Here is a 20,845-nt window from a genome sequence, read left to right as displayed (position 1 = left end):
GGGGATGAAGACCATGAGCACAGAAAAGGATGGTGTTTCTTTCACCACCCTCTTTTCCTCTTTCCCTGGGAAAGAAGGAAGGAAACAAGCATTTATTAAGTGTCTGCTACCGTGTGTCAGGCAAGTGCTAAGTGCTTTACAAATATTAACTCATTTGACCTTAACAACAATCCTGGGAGGTAGGCAATATTATTATTCCCATTTTAAAGTTGAGGAAACTGAGGCTAACAGCTGTTAAGTGACTTGCCCAGAGTCACACAGCTAGGAAGTGTTTGAGGCTAAATCTGAACTCAGGTCTTTCTTATTCCAGGGCCAACATTCTATTTACTGCATCATCTAGCTGGTTTGTTGTTGTTCGGTCATTTTTCAGTCTTTTCCCAATTTGGGGTTTTCTTGGCAGAGACAATGGAGTGATTTGCCATTTCTTTCTCCAGTTCATTTTGCAGATGAAGAAACTGAGGCAAACGGGGTCACACAGCTAGTAAGCATCAGAGGCTGGATTTGAACTCAGGAAGAGGAGCCTTCTTGACTCCAGGACAGTCATGTACCTGGCATAGGGAAGGAAATACAGAGGCTTGGGAAGAAAACAGGTAGTGCTAGGAGATGGCAGATTGTGGAAACACAATTTCAGCTCCAGCTCCAACATGAGATTACATACAGCATGTAAAATGTAAACTCCTCAAGTGTAGGAACTATCTCCCCTTTGCATTTGTATCCTATACACCTAGCACAATTCCTGGCACCTAGTAGACAATTAACCACTGGCTAATTGAATGGCTGATTGATTGGAGAGAGTATGATAATGTGGAAAGAGCCCTAGATCTGGGAGGCCTGGCTTCGAATCCTGACTCTGCTACTGATGTAGGGAGGTGTCTTAACCATGGGCATTATGAATGGAAAAGTGTTAGATTTCGATTCAGAGAACTGTCACTGTGAGCTGTGTGACCTGGGGATGTTGGTTTCCTTCTAAGTAGAATTAGGGAGGAATAATCCATTTCACAGATGAGGAACCTGAGGTTCCAAGAAGTCAAATCACTCATCTGTGATGACAAAGCTAGGAAGTGCCTGAAGGGGCAGCTAGGTGGCACAGTGGATAAAGCACCAGCCCTGGAGTCAGGAGGATCTGAGTTCAAATTCGGCCTCAGACACTTGACACTTACTAGCTGTGTGACCCTGGGCAAGTCACTTAACCCCAATTGCCTCACCAAAAAAAAAAAAAGTTCCTGAGGCAGGATTCCAGTACCTTCTCTAATTCCAAAACCAGAGTTCTTTCCCCATGCTACTTGCAGCAACTTTCTGAAGGTTACATAGTTGATTTAATGGCAAATCTGGGAGTGGATAGCTTGAGTCTCCTAGTTCAACGCTCATCCCTCCTCCTCCACCACACTGCCATGGAAAAATCTCTTTCCAGGGATGTAGGGAACCTTAGGGAAGAGGGTTCATCAGGCAGGCTGATAGCTGAGGGAAGCTTTGGTCCCCAAGGGAGGCAGGAGCTGGGGTCTACGATTCCCCTAATAAACCACCCCTGGGCCTGGGCGGGGGGGGGGGGGAGGGGGGGTAGGAGTCAAATGCATCAGGCCTTTCACCAAGTGGAGTGTAGGTCTCAGGATTAAGGGATGGTGGTGGGTGCCTCTACCAAGCATGCGCAAAGCTGATCATGGATGAACTAAGAACTCCAACAACCAGACATCAGAGAGAGGGAAAGAGTTCAAGGGAGAGGGCCAGCCAGCAGCGGCCAGCAGCACCCAGCAGTGGTCCTCTGGCTTTGAATTTGCCCCAGTTTCCAGGCCCATTTGGAATCAAAGTCTCCAGCTTTATGTGAAAGGTGTTGAGCTGGGGGCCAAGATCTGGAGATGGGGAGGGAGGCACAGAAGAGGGGGTTGGCAAGGAGCAGCCCCAGCCCCTTGGCTGTGAACATGTTAAAAGCACTGCCCACTGTGGCTCTGTCTGCACACCTGGGCAGTTTCGAGCACATGAAGGCTGGCATCTGGACAGCCCCATTTTTTCCAAAGTAGCGTTTGGTGTGGCATCCAGTCTTCATAAAAATAAAAATAGTGGCAGCTGGTATCTCTATAGCACTTTAAGGTTTGAAAAGCACTGGCCCTGAGCAAGCCGGGCCTTGTCTTCTCTCCCTTCCACCTCCTCTCCCCCAGAGAGATCTCAGCCACTATCAGACTTCAGTATCGATAGTAATCCAGAGTTCCCAAATCTACATCTCTAGTCCCTCCAAGAGTTGGAAGGGGCCCCAGAGATCAGGTGCACCAATCCACCCAGTGCAGAAATCCCTTCTACCACACCTTGGACAAGGAGGTCTTAGCTACCACTCTAGTTCACCAGTGTGTGGCTTCATAGGATCTTCTCTCTTTTTTGTTTTTGGGGTTTTGTGGGGGGGCATGGCAATAAGGGTTAAGTGACTTGCCCAGGGTCACACAGCTAGTAAGTGTCAAGTGCCCAAGGCTGGATTTGAACTCAGGTCCTCTTGGATCCAGGGCAAGTGCTTTATCTACTGCGCCACCTAGCTGCCCCCTTTCATGGGATCTTAGATTTGGATCTAGAAGGAACCTGTGAAGGTCATTTAGTCCAAACCCCTCCATCATTTTATAGAGAGAAAACTGAAGACCAGAGAGATCAAGTCACCTGCCCAACAGCACAAAGGTAGGAAGTGTCCAAGGTGGGAGTAAAACTCTGATCTTCCTTACTTTGATTCTAGCCCTATGCAATATTCCAAACTCTCCTAAGGATTTACCCTAGATATTTTAACTGACTGATTTAGACACTTACAAGTCCCCATGTCATTCCAAATGTTAAAGGAATTTGAAGGAGATATAGAATTTGTTATAGGTTAGCTCCCCCCCAACCACTCGCCCATCCTAAGACTTTTGGTTTCTTTAGTACATGCTAGTATGACTAGCTGTCATGGGACAGCTAGTCTAAAGGGTAGAATTTTTTCCCCAGGGCAGCTAGGTGGCACAGTGGATAAAGCACCGGCCCTGGATTCGGGAGTACCTGAGTTCAAATCCAGCCTCAGACACTTGACACTTACTAGCTGTGTGACCCTGGGCAAGTCACTTAACCCTCATTGCCTCACAAAAAAAAAAAAGAAAAGAATTATTTCCCCCCAGGAGGCCAGGCAGGCCATTAGGCTTGTTCATTCATTCAGTCATGTCTGACTTTTCATGACCCAGTGGACCCTTCTGTCCCCCACCATCTCCCAATGTCTGTCCAAGCTCCTGTTCTTTGCTCCCATGACACACTCTATCCATCTCATGCTCTGCCATCCCCTTCCTTTTGCCTTCAATCTTTCCCAACATCAGGGTCTTTTCCAATGAGTTTCATCTTCTCATTTTGTGGCCAAAGTATTTAAGCTCCAGCTTCAGTCTTTGTGCTGCCAATGAGCCAGGGCTGCTTCCCTCCCTCCCCCACCATTGGTAGCCCCATCTCCAAGAAAAGGAACAACAGAGAAGTTCCATCCCAGGCCCCCAGTTACCCCAGATCAGAAGATCAGCAGTAGCACTTCTCCCTGACAAAGTCAATTCTACCATTAGATGTCCTATTGTTTCCCTGATGATCTCTCCTATTACTCTTATCTTCAAACGATATTCCCCCAACCTCTGGGCCAAATTTGCCCTCAAGTAGACAAGGAAAGGCTGTAGAGCCAGGCTCCCTTCCCATAACTCTCACAACCTGGTACAGAGGGGCTACTTGCCTAATTCTCTTTACCATGCTTCTATACCACTAAATCTCCCTACTTGCTCTGCAGCTTACAAATGTCAAACTGGAAATGACCTTAGAGGCCACCTAGTACAAGTCTTTCATTTGGAAGTTGAGCTGTTGGCTCAAAGCAAAGCTACCCTTTGCTGGGTACTAGGAAGGAAGAAAATAAGCATTTATTAAGCACAACTATATGTAAGGCACTGTGCTAAAGTTTTACGAATATGATCTCATTTGATCCTCACAACCACAACCCTGTGAGTCAGATGCTATTTTTACAGTTGAGGAAACTGAGGCAGATAGAAGCTAAGTGATTTGTCCAGGGTCAGATAGCTAGTAAGTGTATGAGGATGGATTTAAACTCAGATCTTCCTAATTCCAAGCCCTGTGGCTCTAACCACTGTTCTACCTAGCTGCCTCATAGTAACAAAAATGGAACTTCAACCTGGATGTTCTCATTCTTAGTCTACCGTTCCTTCCACTGGATCACACTATCTGCATTAGGACATAGGAGACCACCTCTGCCACTATCTTGCCATATGTGTGACCTTGGGCCAGTCATAGGAATATAGATATAGACTGGGAGAATCTTTAGAGATGATCTCTTCCAATCCCTTTGTTTTACAGATGAAGAAACAACAGTCCAAAAGAGGGAGTTGTCAAGGTCACATAGGTATTGGTAGTGGAGTCTGGATTTGAACTCGGGTTTCCAAATCTAGCAGCTTCTCCACTCACAGCTAATGAGTGTCTGAAGCACCTAGGTGATGAAGTAGAAAAAGACCGAAGTTCAATCCAGCCACAAGCCCTTCTTAGCTGTGTGACCCTGGGCAAGTGGCTTAACCTCTGTCTGCCTCAGTTTCCTCAAGCATAAAATGGGACAATAACAGCATCTACCTCCCAGGATTGTTGTGAGAATCAAATAAAATAATATTTGCAAACTGCTTAGCACAATGCCTGGCACATAGTAGGAACTTAATACATTTTTATTTCCTTCCTATACTGCACATTGACTCTGTGGCCTAGAGAGATGGAAGGCTGTAAGTTGTGGGGCAGCAGTACTTAACCTTTCTGGTGTCATAAACCTCTTTGGCAGTCTGAAGCCCATGGATCCCTTCTCAGAATAAGGTTTTCAAATAATTAAAAGAAAATGCTCAATTTGCGTTAGAAATTAGTAAAAATATACAACCTGAGGGGCAGCTAGGTGGCTCAGTGGATAAAGCGCCGGCCCTGGATTCGGGAGTACCTGAGTTCAAATCCAGTCTCAGACACTTGACACTTACTGGCTGTGTGACCCTGGGCAAGTCACTTAACCCCCATTGCCCCGCAAAACCAAAACAAAACAAAAAAATATACAACCTGACTAATGTGGAAATGTTTTGCATGACTACATGTATAACTTAGATTGAATTGCTTGAGTTCTTAAGGTTGGTGGGATGGGGACGCAGGGAGGAAGAGAATTTGGAACACAAAGTTTAAAAAATTGATGTTAAAATTTGTTTTTTACACATAATTTGGGATAAAACAAAAATCTAAATAAAGCTAAACATTTTTTAAAAAGAAATTAGTAAAACTAAAGAGACCCACCCACCCATGGACCCCTTGAAATTTAGCCCCAGACCCCTTGGGAGGAATTAGGTTCCATGGACCCGAGGTTAAGAAGCCCTACTCTAAAAAAAAAAAAAGAAAGAAAGAAAGAAAAAAGAACCCCTACTCTAGTGGAAAGTTCACTGAATTTGGAATCTGGGTATCAATCAGGGTTCTGATCCTGTCTCTGCCACTTAGTACAAAAGTGACTTTAGGGGGAAGCTTGGTGGCCCTGGATTCATGAGAACCCGAGTTCAAATCCAGCCTCAGACACTTGACACTTACTAGCTATGTGACCCTGTGCAAGTCATTTAACCCTCATTGCCCCGAAAAACAAACAAACAACAAACAAAACAAAACAAAATTTTTAAGTGATTTAAGGGGCAGCTAGGTGGCAGTGGATAGAGCACCGGCCCTGGAGTCAGGAGTACCTGAGTTCAAATCTGACCTCAGACACTTAACACTTACTAGCTGTGTGACCCTGGGCAAATCACTTAATCCCAATTGCCTCACTTTAAAAAAAAAAAAGTGATTTTAAACTAATTTGGTCTGGGCCTCAGTTTCCTTATCTGTAAAATGAGGAAGTGGAATTAGATGATGTCTGAGATCCGGTCAGGCTCTAAGGATCTATGAGCCTGGGTGTGCCACCTGCTTCTTCTCCCCTTAGAGATTACTTGGGGCTAGCCAAACCTGGGTTCCCCAGTAACCTTAATGGTGACTCTTCCCTACTTCCCTCCCGGGCTGAGGCTGGAGAACTTTCTGAGCTCCCCAGACCCTTCCTGGAGCATTCAGGAAGCCATCTGTTTAGCATCTCATTACAAATGCACAGCCAAATAGGCCAGCCTGGCCCAATACCGTACAATTGCAGCACTAGTAAAAAATTCTGGGTGTGATTTAAGCGCGTGTGTGCGCTCCCGGCAGAACACAGCACACATCTGCGCTGTTGGCCCCCACGTGTCCTGACCACAAATCACAGGCCAAACAGCCCCACTTGGACTACCTGAATGTCCCCGAGACGGAGGCTTTTACATATTTCTCTCTTGGCACAGAGGGCGGGGGATCTTTTATTTATTTATTTATTTGCAAGGATTCATTCAGTGAGGTCTTCTCTTTGGTGATTTCATTTAAAGAAATGGCATGTCACTGCCTTGTAAATCTCCCACGATAAAATACCCCAAGGAGACGCCAGCAGGGAGAGACTGCAGCTGGCAGGATCCGGAGTCGACTGGGTTTTTCGGTGGGCTGAGGCATTCTTATGTATTTCTATAGCATTTTACATCTGCCAGGAGCGGGAGCACTGTATGCTGCACATTATTAAAGAATTAGAAGAAAGCAGGATGATTTATTTATTGAGATTGTGGCAAGGAAGAGAATTCATATCTAGGGAACAAGTAGAAGACATTATAGGAAGCAAAGTGGATGGTTCACAGGGGACAGATTGAGATATAGAAGGGACCTCAGAACCCCCATGGTAGTTAGTCCAAACCCCTTCATTTTGTAGAGGAGAAAAATGAGGACCACAGAGATCGGGTACAAGCTCAGAGGAGCATAGGTCATGGGCTGGAAGGGACCTTAGGGGTCATCTAGCCCAATTCCTTCATTTTACAGATGAGGAAAATGAGGCCCAGGGAAATTAAATGACCTCCCCAAGGTCATACATGCATTGTGTCAAAGGAGGAATTTGAACCCTGGTCCTTACTGAACACTTTACAAATAGATTTGATTACATAAAAATTCATCATTTTTAGCCACTAATAAGTATTAAGGAAAGAAACAGATTGGGAAACTGTCTTTGCATTAAATATTTAAAATAAGCACATCCTATGTGTATTAAAATCACATTAAAATCTGCCATACAATGTTCATAAAGAACTGATGTAAATTTATAATAGTAACATCCATTCCCCAACATCCAAAAGGAACTGATGCAAGTTCATAATCGTAAGATTTATTCCCCAGCATCCATAAAGAACTGGTGCAAATTTATAATAGTAACAGTCATTCGACAATGGGAAAACAGGCAAAAGATAGGAACAGGCAGTGCTTGAAAGAACACAAATTACCATTAAGTACCTGAAAAGTTCTTCAAACTCTGATGATCAGAGAAACACAAATCCAAATAAATCCATGATGATGCTTTACACCCATTAAGTTGGCAAATATCATTTAAAATGATCAGAATGATTGATAACAGGGTTGTGGAGAAAGAGGCACATGGATAACATTGCGGTGAAGCTGTGATCTTCTCGGAAAGCAATATGGAATTAGATAATGAGGAGGTCAAAGGTGTCCCTACACCTTGGCTCCTAAGCCTTAAGGAAAGGGTTGCTGTTCTTTACCAGAACTGGAATGAACTTAAAAGAGGGAACCATTCCAGGGATCAGTATGGATCAGATGAGGACCAGAATGCAGACCCTCTGTTCACTTCATGGCTGAGCCGTAGGACATTTCTGCTTATCCCCAACAGTTTCAAGTCCTTAAATTTTTTCAAAATCTTTTGACTTGACTTCCTCTATTTCTTTTGAAATTCAGTTGACATGTCATTTTCTTTCAGTCTGCCCAGATATTTAGGTATACATATGTAAATGTATATGTACATATAGGCACATAATATGTGTGGATTATATATACATATATATATATTTATTCTTGTTCTTCAGTCTTTCTATCTTGTCTCTTTTATGAGTGCCTTTCCTTAGGCATCTCTGTAATTGACTTTCTCCAGAGAGTTTCAAATAGAGGATCAGAAACCTCAGACCCTTTTTTCCCCTCACGTACCTTTGCCAAAAAGCATTATTAAAAAATGAAGTGCATTCGTCATTACATTCTAGAGCTAGAGGGAACTTTGATAAATTACCTGGTCCAGCCCCCTGCCTTCAGGCAGATGAGAAGGAGTGTGGTATAGTGGGTGGCATGTTGTACTGGTAGAGTCCAGAGAGACCGGGATGCAAGCTCTGCTTCTGCTCCTTATTAGTTGTGAGAACATGGGCAAGTCGTTCTCTGAGGATCAGTTTCTTCATCTGTAAAATGAGGGGCTTGGACTAGATGACCTCTGTGATCCTTTCCAGCTATAAATCAATGGCCCTTTATCATCCTGGGACTAGGAAATGTCTAAGCATCCTTCTAGTGCTGCTGAGTCTGTAAAAGAGCCGGTGTTTTCCAGAAGCAAAGGGAGAGTGCAAAGGTCAAGGGGGGCTACGCTTGTATCTAACAAGCTGGTCTGAATGAAGTCCAAAATCTTCCTGCAGGTCATCTGATCAAGATGGCTTCTGCATTTGATAATATGGATGGAAGGTATCATCTTGCTTTGGGAAACTGGGCATTTGCTGATCTTTGTCTTCTTACCTTGTCTGAGTGGAGATGACCACTATCTAATGGTTGCATAGGAGGCAGAAAAGGTTGGTTCCAGGATTTAAAGGTGGAAAGGACCTCAGCGATAGATCATTCCATCCAACCACCCATCTTACAGATGAGAAAATTGAATATCTGAGAGGTATTCTCTGTGCCAAGGCAGCGCCATCAGGAAGTAGAAGACCCCAGATTGGAACCCAAGTCTTTTGATTCCAAGTCCAGTGTTCTTTCCACAATAACACTGCAAATGAACTGGCTGACACAAAGGTACCCGCTGTAATTTTTATCATATATCACCATATTGTTTTCCAAAGCAATTGCAGTTCCCCCAGCAGTGGAAAACAGTGTGCCCGTTTCTGCACAGCCTCATCAGCACTCACCGTTTAACACTTAAAACCACCTTGGCCAATTTAATGGACTTAAGGATTGTTTTAGTTTGCATTTCTCTGATCATTAGAGAATTCAAACGATTTTTTGGGACCATGTGCCAGGGCCTGAGATAAAAGGGAAAAAGAAAAGAGGACCAAAGGTCATGATTCCCTTCATAGGGCAACTGCCCTTCTTGGACCCCTACTACACCTGACCCTATTCTTCTCCCCTGTTCTACTCTGAGCTTCAGGAGGACAAGGGAAGTTAGAAAAGAAGAAAAGACAGAACACAAGATTTGGAAGGTTTATATAGACTTGGGTGATGGAGAAAAGAATTAAGAGATACCAAAGTACATGTGGAGCTCCATCCACAAGCTATCCTTTATTCTATCCAATGGAAATGATGGAGCCCAACTGGAAAGAAGAGAGGGGCCAGAGGGCAAGAACCAAGCCCGGGATAGCGAAGGTGATGGGCATTCTATGCAAATGAGCTCTTTGTTTTAGAACCTGCAGGTCCGAATTGTTTTGTAGGAGGTCTTTTCTCTATCTTTCTCAACCATGTTTTTGTAAGCAAGGGAGGTAAGTGCCCAGAAAGCCAATTTCATTAAACTTAGGCCAGACTGGGTGAATTTGACTCCTGTCCCCCCTCCAAAAAAAAAAACCAAAAACCAAAAACCCAACAAAACAAAACATTAAGAAAAATGCAATCGATTCAGTTTCCATTTTAGAAGAGTTTGCTCTTTGGTAATGCCTCATTTCCCTTTTTTGAGTTTCAGCAAACACTCAGCAAAATGAGAAACAGTTAACACCTCAGTAGTTAACAAACTCTGGGTGGCAAGAAGAAGGTGTTATACCTTAGGCCCCATGCTGAGTGGCCTACCTTTGATGATCCCCACCTTTACTCCCTCCCTCCCCCCATTTAAGGTAGGTGAAAATTTTCACTTCATGGGGAGTGAAAACAAGTTTTTCTAACTTAGTGATCATAGGAAATTTAGAGACTAAGAGGTTATCTTAGTCCATCCCCCCATTTCAATAAAGAGGAAACTGAGTCTGAGAGAGGAGAAATTAATTACCCAGGTCACACTTGAAGTAAGCGGCAGAGCCAAGATTCAAACCCAGGCCTTTAGATTCTGTTTCTAGTCCTCTTCCATAGCCCCAGCCTACACTCCCATCACTAAATGCAATCAAGTAAAGATTTCTGCTGACTCCGAATCCTCTCCTTCAATCATTCACTCAGCATTTATTGGGTGTCTACTATGATACAAAGTCAAAAATGAAATAACCCTTGCCTTCAATGAGCTTATATTCTACTCGGGAAAGCCAATGCATACACAGAAAATTCAATACAAAATATATTCAAAATAAATATTAAATAACGTCTAAGGGGAAACCTGGAAAGAACAGGAAAGGCTTCATCTAGAATGTAGCACTTGAGTCCTTATCTTAGTCTATGGCAGCTTTCTGCCTTGGGGACTGGTCAGACTGACCTTAATAAAGAGACAGGGGGTACCATTAGTGCCTGACCCATACCCAAACTTTGGCTCTTCAGTCCTCTCTCCAGACTCTAGTATGGTGGAACTGGAAGCATGTGAAAGGAACATTCAACAGGGAGTTAGGATACCTGGGTTTGAATACCAGCTCACTATGAACCAGATGCATGGCCTTGAGCACTTAACCTCTTAGACCCTTAATTTCTTCATCTGTAAAATGGGGACAATGGTATTTTCATTACTTGCTACTAGGATTGTTGTGAAGACATCATTATGTGAGATGTGAAGCATTGGTACAAATGAGGATAATCATTCTGGCAGCCCCAACTTCATGGGGCTGAACTGGTAAGAAAGCCTCCATTGCCCATAGCTTCTTTTTTTTGTGTGTGTGTGGGGGGGGCAATGAGGGTTAAGTGACTTGACCAGGGTCACACAGCTAATAACTGTCAAGTGTCCGAGGTTGAATTTGAACTCAGGTCCTCCTGAATCCAGGGCCAGTGTTTATCCACTGCGCCACCTAGCTGCCCACCCACAGCTTCTTAAGAAAAGCATCCTTTGATCTTCTAATACTCAATCATGCTTCGAGGTTGGACTGTGGTTTTGGTCCTTGCCTTTGGGAAGCAGGCATTTCAAAATCTGTGTGATTGCATAGGCTAGAGCCAGTTTGTCCTCACAACTTTTAGACAAAGCAACCCAAATGATAACCTGAGCTGACCTGTGGAGAAAACCAAAATCTGTAGAATCATTGAGCCTAGAAAAGAGAAGGACAAGGGGCATCTGGTCATTGTTTCAAAGATCAGGAAGACTTAGAATACAGAGGATGGCCAGCCAGCAATTCCCCAGCCCCACAAGGAGCAGAACTAGAGGAAGGAGTTTTCTTTTCAGCAGGAAAGGCTAAAGTTGGACAGGAGAAAGAACCACCCGAAAAGGCAGAAATGCTGCTGGATTTGGATCAGGAAGCCGTGGGTTCAAATCCTGGCTTTGCCCTTTACTACCTGTGTGACTGTAGACAAGTACCTTCTCTCTCTGGACCTCAGTTTCCTTATCTGTAAAATGAGATAATTGGACTATATGGCCTCTGAGGTGCCTTCTAGGTCTGATTCTGTGACCCTAAACAGTGAAGCATTGCTGAATTATCACTGGAGGCTATGGATTCTGACTCTTTTGCCAGGGGTTGCTAACATGGGGGCTACAATTTTTTTTTTTTACCATTTTGACAAATGTATCTCAACATAATTGTTTTCTTTTAAATCCTATATAGCTTATTTTTTCTATTGTGATGTTTAAAATCTAAACTGTGGTCACCCCAAATCAGAAGCTTCAGCTCCAGTCTAGCCTAGAGTTCCAGCCTGGTTGGGTTCTTCCTGAAGTCCTCCTCCACGAGCCTGCTTTAATCAGGAACACCCTTTCGCAAGCTGTTTGTGGAAGCTTTTTTATACATCTGGAACAGAGGCGGTCCTTACACCCTGCTTCAAGGTGATTGGTTGGCGTCATCCAAATCCATTGGCTTTGAAGGTGTTCTCAAGTTGAGTTCACAGTCTAGTTTCTGAGAACAATACCTTCTTAAGGGCTAGCCAGGTGTGATTACAATCCAATTAACTTGATACAATCCAATTAACTTGAAGTAGGCTTAATCAGCAGTCAATCACTCTCACTTGATTCAATCAGTATAGATTAATCTACAGGTGGGTCTTTGAGTATCTGCTAAAATCCCATTATTTCATCACACTGTTTAAAACTAAGATTCCAAGAAAGTATCCAGAGGCTTCACCAGACTGCCAAAGGGGTCCAATGGGTCCTTCACACACACACACACACACACACACACACACACACACACACACACACACACCCCTGCTGTAGCTCTATATACCCCTTAAAGAATTTGCCCTTAAACAATGGCTTAAGTGGAATCCGTCAGGGATGCAGCAAACTGGACCTTGGGACCTGAGATACCCTTGTAGCCTTTTGAATTCTATGACTTTGGGCTGTAACTTGTAGGATCATGGAATCCTCGATTCAGAGCTAAACATAGCACATGGGTGTTTTGGTGGACATAATGGCAAACTTGGGGTTGGAAAGACATGAATTTGACTCCTACCTTAGAGAGGTATGTGATCACATTGCCTGGCTAGTAACCTTGGGCAAGTTACTTTCCATTCATTCACTTTCCATTTTCTCATCTGTAAAGTAATGGGATTAATAATACTACCTGCCACTCAGGGTTGTTTTGAGGATCAATTAAGACAATCTATGCAAACCATAAAGAATTGCATAAATGTTAACTATTATTATCTAATCCAAATCTTTCATTTTATAGATAAGGAATCTAAGGCCCAGAGAAATGAAAGGATTTACCCAAAGTAAGAAGGAAGGAAGGAAGGACAGAGGGAGGGAAGGAAGGGAGGGACAGAGGGAGGAAGGAAGGAAGGAAGGAAGGAAGGGGGAAGGGAGGGAGGAAGGGAGGGAGTGCCAGGCACTATACTTACACTTTACAAATATTATCCCACAACAACCCCGGGAAGTAAGTGCTATTGTTCCCATTTTATAGTTGAGGAAACTGAGGCAGGCAGATGTCAAGTGACTTGCCCAGGGTTACATAGCCAAGTGTCTGGTGCAGGATTTGAACTCAGGTCTTTTCTTTCTAGCTCCAGGCCTAGAAAGCTGAGAATTGAACTTAAGTCCTCTGATTCCAAATATGGCTCTCTGTAGAGGGATGGTCAGCAGGATATGTAAGGATTTCATATTTTATCTCCTTCCCCTCCCTCCCCTTAAGGAGGGAAAACTACCAAAAGAGTGACTACATTCACAAGGGTCTTCCTGGGCCATATTTCTCTGAATGCTCCAGAAGATTAGCCTGGGGAGGTGGAATTTTCACTTGAGACATTCTGAGTGTCTGACACGTAAAGCCTGTGCTGGGAAGCTTTCCCCTTCTTCACCACATGCCCTGTAAATCTCCCCTCAGCTTGGATGAGTTTTATGTCCCGACTACCTATAAAGCACCACTGCCTCTCTTACCAATTACCAATGATCCCACACTAAATACTGCAGAAACATTTAGTCCAGTCTCACTAACCACTGTTGTTCCCCTTAGGCAGATGTATTCAGCCTCCAATACAGCTCTGTCTGGGCTTCCTCCCCATGCCCAATGGCTCAGCAGAGTCTGGGAGGAAGCCCCGCACTTAAAAGAAGGCCATGAATGCTGTTCGACAAACAGTTCTCCAGTACCTACTATGTGCCAGGCACCATGTATGCAAAGACAAAATACAGGACAGTAACATGTTTCATATTTAAAGAAAAGGGGCATCTAGGTGGCACAGTGGATAAAGCACTGGCCTTGGATTCAGGAGGCCTTGAGTTCAAATCCAGCCTCAGACACTTGACACTAGCTGTGTGACCCTGGGCAAGTCACTTAACCCTCATTGCCCCACAAAAAACAAAACATATATAAAGAAAAAATATGGTATAGTAACTTCCCTCAAGGAGCTTACAATCTAATGACTGGCAGCAAAGTATAATGGAATAAACAGTGTAGCCTCAGGCAGGAGGGATGTGTGTTTGAATTCCACCTCCTTCATTTATGATCTGTGTGACCATGAGCAGATCATTTGGCATCTCTGATTCTCAGTTTTCTCATCTGTCAAATGGGGAAACTTACCTCACAGGGTGGTTGTGGGGATCAAATGACATAATGTTTATAAAACTGCTTTGCAATCCTTAATGTATAATATAAAGGTCTATTATTATTATTATTATTATTATTATTAAGCAGTGAGGTGGCATGGTGGATAAAGTATTGGGCTTGGAATCAGGAACTCATCTTCATGAGTTCAAATCTGGGCTCAGACATTTATTAGCTGTGTGACCCTGGGGAAGTCACTTGACTCTCTTTGGCTCCATTTCCTCATCTGTGAAATGAGGTGGAGAAAGAAATGGCAAACCACTCCAATATCTTTGCCAAGAAAACCTCAAATAGGGTAATGAAGAGTCAGATATGACTGAAAAATGACTGAATAAATATGACCCTAGGCAAACCACTTTATCTCTTAGTGCCCCAAGCAACTCTGCAGGTGAAAGAACAGGTAATGAATTTCATTGGTAGAATTTTCATCACTGGAAGCTTCCTACATTGATGAGATCATAGGTCCAGTTTTTTAAAAAGGTCACGTTCACAAATAAGCATGTTATAAAGTAGAATGGGATGAGGACAAAGAAGAGGCCAAGACCAAATGCTGTAAGAAATTTGAGGAGGAAATGATTACTTTCAGGTGGAGAGGCGGGTGATCAAGGAAGACTTCTTGGAAGAGGTGGCATCTGAGCTGAGGGAAAAGAAGGATTTCCACAGAGGGAGAAGTGGGAGGAATGTGTGCTCTGGCAGATGAACAAACAGCCTTCACAGATGTGCAGAAGCAGGAGAGAGCAAGACAAAATTGGGGAGGAACAGAAAGCCCTGTTTTGCTGAAATGAAGATGCATCTATAACATGTAACAAATGAGCAGAGTCAAATAAAACTGGAAAGGTAGGCTGGAAGCAGATTGAGGAAGGTCTAAAGTACAAGGAAAAGAAATGTGCATTTTACTCCTTCTGAGCAAACTGGGAGTGAATGAAGGTTTATTTTTATTTTTATCTTTATTTTTGTGGGGCGATGAGGAGTCAGTGACTTGCCCAGGGTCACACAGGTGAATGAAGGTTTATGAGCATGGGAGGACATGTTCAGACCTTTGCCTTCGGACGATTGTTTTGGTAAGAGGGCAAAGGATAGATTAGAGAAGGAAGGGCCTCTGCCCTGAGTTCCTGGGATAGCCACTTGACCAGACAAGCTTCCAATGACTATCACTGTGTGTCAAATGTACCAAAACCTTAATTTAGGGCCAGCATGACAAAACTGTCATCCTGTGAGCTAAAGGAGCCTTCAAACCATTAAAAGAATGAAGGACAATCACATTTCCAGAAATCATGGTTAGGAAAAAAAAAGGTTAACACTTATTTTAAGAAAGTCAAGGGGGCAGCTAGATGGTACAGTGGATAAAGCACCAGCCCTGGGCAAGTCACTTAACCCTCATTCCTCTGCAAAAAAATAAAAACAAAAAGAAAAGAAAGAAAGAAGAAAAGAAAGAGAAGAAAGTCAAGGCAGAATGTCCATGGAAAAGGGCAGGGTTTGTTAACATTTTGTGAGGTCTTTGGTGGGGGGAGGTCTGTTTTTCAGATAGGGGAGGAATTTGGCAGAGTGGAAAGACATTATCTTGAGAGTCTGAAGACGCATCCTAGCCCCAATTCTGCCCCTCACTTGCTGTGTGGCCTTGGGCAAACCTTTTCACCAATATGGGCCTCACTTTCCTCAGTGCTAAAATAAAGGGGTTGGGCAAGACTATAAGAAGGATTGTCCCGCGGTTAAGATTCAGTGGCTCTGAGACACAGAGCAGTTTGGTGCTTATCTTGAGTCACAAACTCATGAAGCCTAATCCAATCCTTTATCATTGGACCATATAATCTTTTTTTTTAACCTACAATAGAAGAAAACTTGTTACTGTTCATCCATGTGAAAAATGTTACTTAAGGCAATGGGCAAAATGTCTTTTGGCACTGGCATAACCCATTCACCTTGGAGATCAGCAGCCTAATCCCAGAGAGGAATATGGTGAATCTGACTCACCAGTGGCCTACCATTTAAGTCAAAAGGCTTGTCAATCGCCAGGGTCTCTTTCTATTCTAAAGTCTTGAGGGGGGGAGGCATGTTAGTAACAGTAGGAGTGACTCTTAGAGGAAAGTTCATTATAAGCATGTCAGTGGAACAAGGCACTCTTCTGTTTTCTGCCTCAACACTTTCCCACGGGTCTGTTTGTCTGACAAACATCACCCTCTACACTGATAGGGAAGGTATGGGGGGCAGTGTTTGGGAAACAACACCTATAAGATTTCAATTATAAGTGATACAGAATGGATCAATTGTCCTTAGGGTGTAGGGGCAAAGTAGAAGGTGACCCATGTCCTTTAGTGTAATTTCCATTAACAAACCCATCTCTGTTGAAACATTTGATGGTATCAAATAATTCAGTGGTAAAGACTTTTCTTTCTGGGCCTTCTATAACTATGTATGCTGATAAGGTAGGGGCTAAAGCACCTGCAGCGACATTTGCCAGGTTTCATCTGCACAAAGGGTGCTCATGGGATGATGGCTTTGAGGGTGGGCTAAAGCAGGGCCATTGGTTTCAGGGGCACGGCTATTCCCAGGACTAGGATTTATCTGATCATCAGTAGCAATAAGTCAGTGATGGGTATTGTTGGCAGCAAGGATAGGGGTCCTCTTGCAGAAGGGTTGCTCCCCTGGACAATTCCTATGAGAAGGGAGATAGAAGCAAGACTAGAGTTTGGGATGGCACCTCTCTACCTAAGACTCTATGCTCTATGGTAAGATAGGGAACTTCTGGTGAGAAATTCCCTCTACTAATGCATATGGGACCTTCTCTTCAACCCAGTCTTTGGAAGTTGCTTAGAGCACTGAGAGTTTAAGACTTGCCCAGGATCACACAGCTAGGAAATATCAAAGGCAGAACTTGATGCTAAGGCCAGCTCTCTGTCCCCTATGCCCCATAGCCTCAATTATTTCATGAATGAGGACACACTTTGAGTGTAGACTATAACTCATCCACACCTTTCCTTCCCTTATGATTCATGTATATGTCTTCCCATCAAACCTCAATGGAAGATCTTGCCAATGTACTAGAGGCCTTCCCTGAATTTTCTTACATTTCCTGGGTCCCTTGCTTTTGCTACAGTCAACTCATTTCCTTTTTTGATTGTCACTTTCTTGTATGATGTTTTTAACACCTTTTGGCTAATATCCCATGATCTGTTTGTATCTACCATACATCTCCCCTTTGCCCTTTGGATCACCCACAATTTAAATCAGCCCAACCTACCTTTCTATCTTCCATGGTGATGCTGGACTTGAGGTTGGATCCTGCCCTAGCCAATTACTGGCTATATAATCCTGGGCAAGTAACTTTACTTCTGTCTGCCTCAGTTTCCTCATCTGTAAAATGGGGATAATAACAATAATACGTACTTTCTAGGGCTGCCATGAGGATCAAATGAAATAATGCATATAAAAGGTTTTGTAAACCACTAAACTTCATTTTATTGACCAGTGATCCACTCATAACTCAGATCTTTTAGAGATTGTGGGATCCTCAGCTTTGCATCACTAAGAAAGCATGTGTTAAAAAGATGAGGTTCTATTTGTAAAAAAAATTATAGCAGCTTTTTTGTGGTGGCTAAGAAGTGGAAATCAAAGGAATGTCCATCCATTGGGGAATGGTGAAATAAGCTGTGGCATATAATGGTGATGGAATATTATTGTGCTATAAGAAATGACAGGCAAGATGACTTCAGAAAGGCCTGGAAAAACTTGTATGAAACCGATGTATAGTGAAGTGAGCAGAACCAAGAGAACATTGTGCACAGAGACAGCAATATTGTTTGATGAAGAACTGGAAACGACTTGACTGTTCTCAATAATACAATGATCCATGACAGTCCCAAAGGATTGTTGATGAAACATACTATCCACCTCCAAAGAAAGAACTGATATTGGTTTTACTTTCTTTCATTTTTTTTCTTTTAATCAAGTTTTCATGTACAAAATGACTAATATGGTAATGTTTTACATAATTGTACATGTATAACCCCCCCCAAAAAAAAGATGAGGTTTGTACCTGCAGGCAGCTTGAGATCATTAGAAGCCCCATGGTGTTTTCCAAGTACCCCTTCCTTTTTACTCAATTCTGGGCCCAAATGTGAATCCACTGATAATGAAATCCATGATGATTAAATCCACCCATGGTCTGGCCTGCCAACTGCATGCCAGAGTCTGGACAAAAGTCAGTTTTCATCCATTCAGTTTCTCCTGTATTGATTGTTAGGCTATTTTCTTTTTGAATAATCAATTAATCAATAAGTATTTTTTAACAACTTTTTGTTTTGGTGAGACAATTGGGGTTAAGTGACTTGCCCAGGGTCACATAGCTAGTAAGTGTCAAGTGTCTGAGGCCGGATTTGAACTCAGGGACTCCTGAATCCAAGGCCTGTACTTTATCCACTGCGCCACCTAGCTGCCCTAATAATTATTTTTTAAAAGCATGCACTACGTGACAGGCACTGTACTAGGCACTGAGGATATCAAGACAAAAAAAAAAAATCTGTCCTTTTTCTGAAGGAGCTTGTATTATATTGATTAAGGAGAGACCACATTGAGGAGGCCCAGAAATGTCAAATGCAATCAGACCTCAATAATCATACTGAAATAATTGGTAATAGAAAGATCACTGGTTTCCAGAAACAGATCTTTCTATAAACCAATTATTCCAATTTCCTTCCCAACTGAGCCTTTTACCAGAGCTGCCAAAGGGACTTTTATTTCCTCCACTCATTCTCTGTAGGAGGGGATAATGCACACTGAAATATCCCCAAAATGAGCAGCTGTAAGAGCAGGATAAGCAAATGGCCTGAATCTAACACAAAATGGATCATCAGACGGCCCCGATCATTGTGTTTTTCTCCCCCAATAAAGCAATCAATAGGAAACGTGAAGACCTATTCAAACCACCTTTTCTGAGCCTGTTGGCTCACCCAGGCCATGTTCTTTCTTCCTGGCTCTAGTAGAATTGTAAAATTCTATAATCACGGAGTTTCCTTTAAAATAAAGTACTATTAAAAAAATAAAATAAATTATTATTTCTTAAGTGCAGCTCTGACCATGTGGTTCCCTTGTCAATCATCACCAGAGGTTCCTTATTGCTGTTAAGGAAAAAATAAAAACTCTTTTGTTTAGCTTTTAGAATCTGACAGCCTACCTTTCTAGCTTCTATAAATATCACTCACCATCCTAGCATTCAGTCTAATTGGCCTTCTCGATATTTCTCATTCACCTCCCAAGCCCATGCCTTTGAGCTGACTGTCCCCCTTGCCTGAAATGGTTTCCGTCCCTACCTCAACTTCACCAAGTCCCTGTCTTCAAGATACAAACATTATAAGGCCATCTTTGAAAGACATAAGAACTGTACTCAATGGAATGACCAACCACAATTCCAAAGGATAAAAGATGAAGCATTCTGCCCTTCTCTGGACTGAGGGTGTAGAATGAGACATTTTTTGGACAAAACCAAAGCAAGAATTTGTTTTGCTTCACTGTGCATATTTATTACAAGGGCTGTTTTTTCCCCAATGGGGGAGGGGAGGAAATAGGAGAAAAAGGTGTTTTTTTTTTATTTGAAAAAAGATATAATTAAATTTTAAAAGGAAAAGATTAAGCTGACATGCCATCTTCTGCATTGTCTTCCTTGATACCCTACTTCTAGTACCCTCCTCCTTGAGGATCTTATATTTTGCTTATTTCACATTTTGGTGTGTATATCCCATATACATGTGTGTGTGTATATATATACATATATATATGTATGTATGTATGTATATGTATATGTGCATATAATAATTGCATTATTTATTAACTTAATATGTATTCTGTATATATTTTTACATATACTTGTCTCTTCCATTAGACTATAAACACGAGTAGAGATTGTTTCAGTCTCTGCTACTATACTAAGAGCCTAGCAGTGTTTAGACCATAGTAAGCACTTACTACTTGCTGACTGATGGATTCCCCCTACTTCCTTTGTAAAGTCTCACTGCCTCCCACACCACAAAGCAACTTGTTCTCCCATCTGAGTTCTCAGATCTATTTCCTACTCCTTAGACCAGATTTCCCTATACTCCATCCAGAAATTTTCTATTACTATGCACTAATTTTCAAGATGAGTGACCCTTGGGGCAGCTAGGTGGCGCAGTGGATAGAGCACCGGCCCTGGAGTCAGGAGTACCTGGGTTCAAATCCGGCCTCAGACACTTAACACTTACTAGCTGTGTGACCCTGGGCAAGTCACTTAACCCCAATTGCCTCACTTTAAAAAAAAAAAAAAAAGATGAGTGACCCTAGCACAATAATCCTGAAAGGCATTGAAAGTCATTCCCAAATAATCAACATTGAGAGGTTCATCAGTACAGGCAGTTTTCAGATGATGAAATCAAAGCTATCTATTGCCATATGAAAAAATGTTTTAAATCACAATTGATTAGAGAAATGCATATTAAAACAACTCTGAGGTACTACCTCACACCTATCAGATTGGCTAATATGACAAAAAAGGAAAATAACAAATGTTGGAGAAGCTGTGGAAAAATTGGAACACTAATTCATTGTTGGTGGAGCTGTGAATTGATCCAACCAATCTGGAGAGTCATTTGGAACTATGCCCAAGGGGCTATGGGACTGTGCATACCCTT

The sequence above is a fragment of the Dromiciops gliroides genome, chromosome 2 (genome assembly GCF_019393635.1).
Source record: "Dromiciops gliroides isolate mDroGli1 chromosome 2, mDroGli1.pri, whole genome shotgun sequence".
In the NCBI taxonomy this organism is placed as follows: domain Eukaryota; kingdom Metazoa; phylum Chordata; class Mammalia; order Microbiotheria; family Microbiotheriidae; genus Dromiciops; species Dromiciops gliroides.
This window is presented reverse-complemented; position numbering follows the sequence as displayed.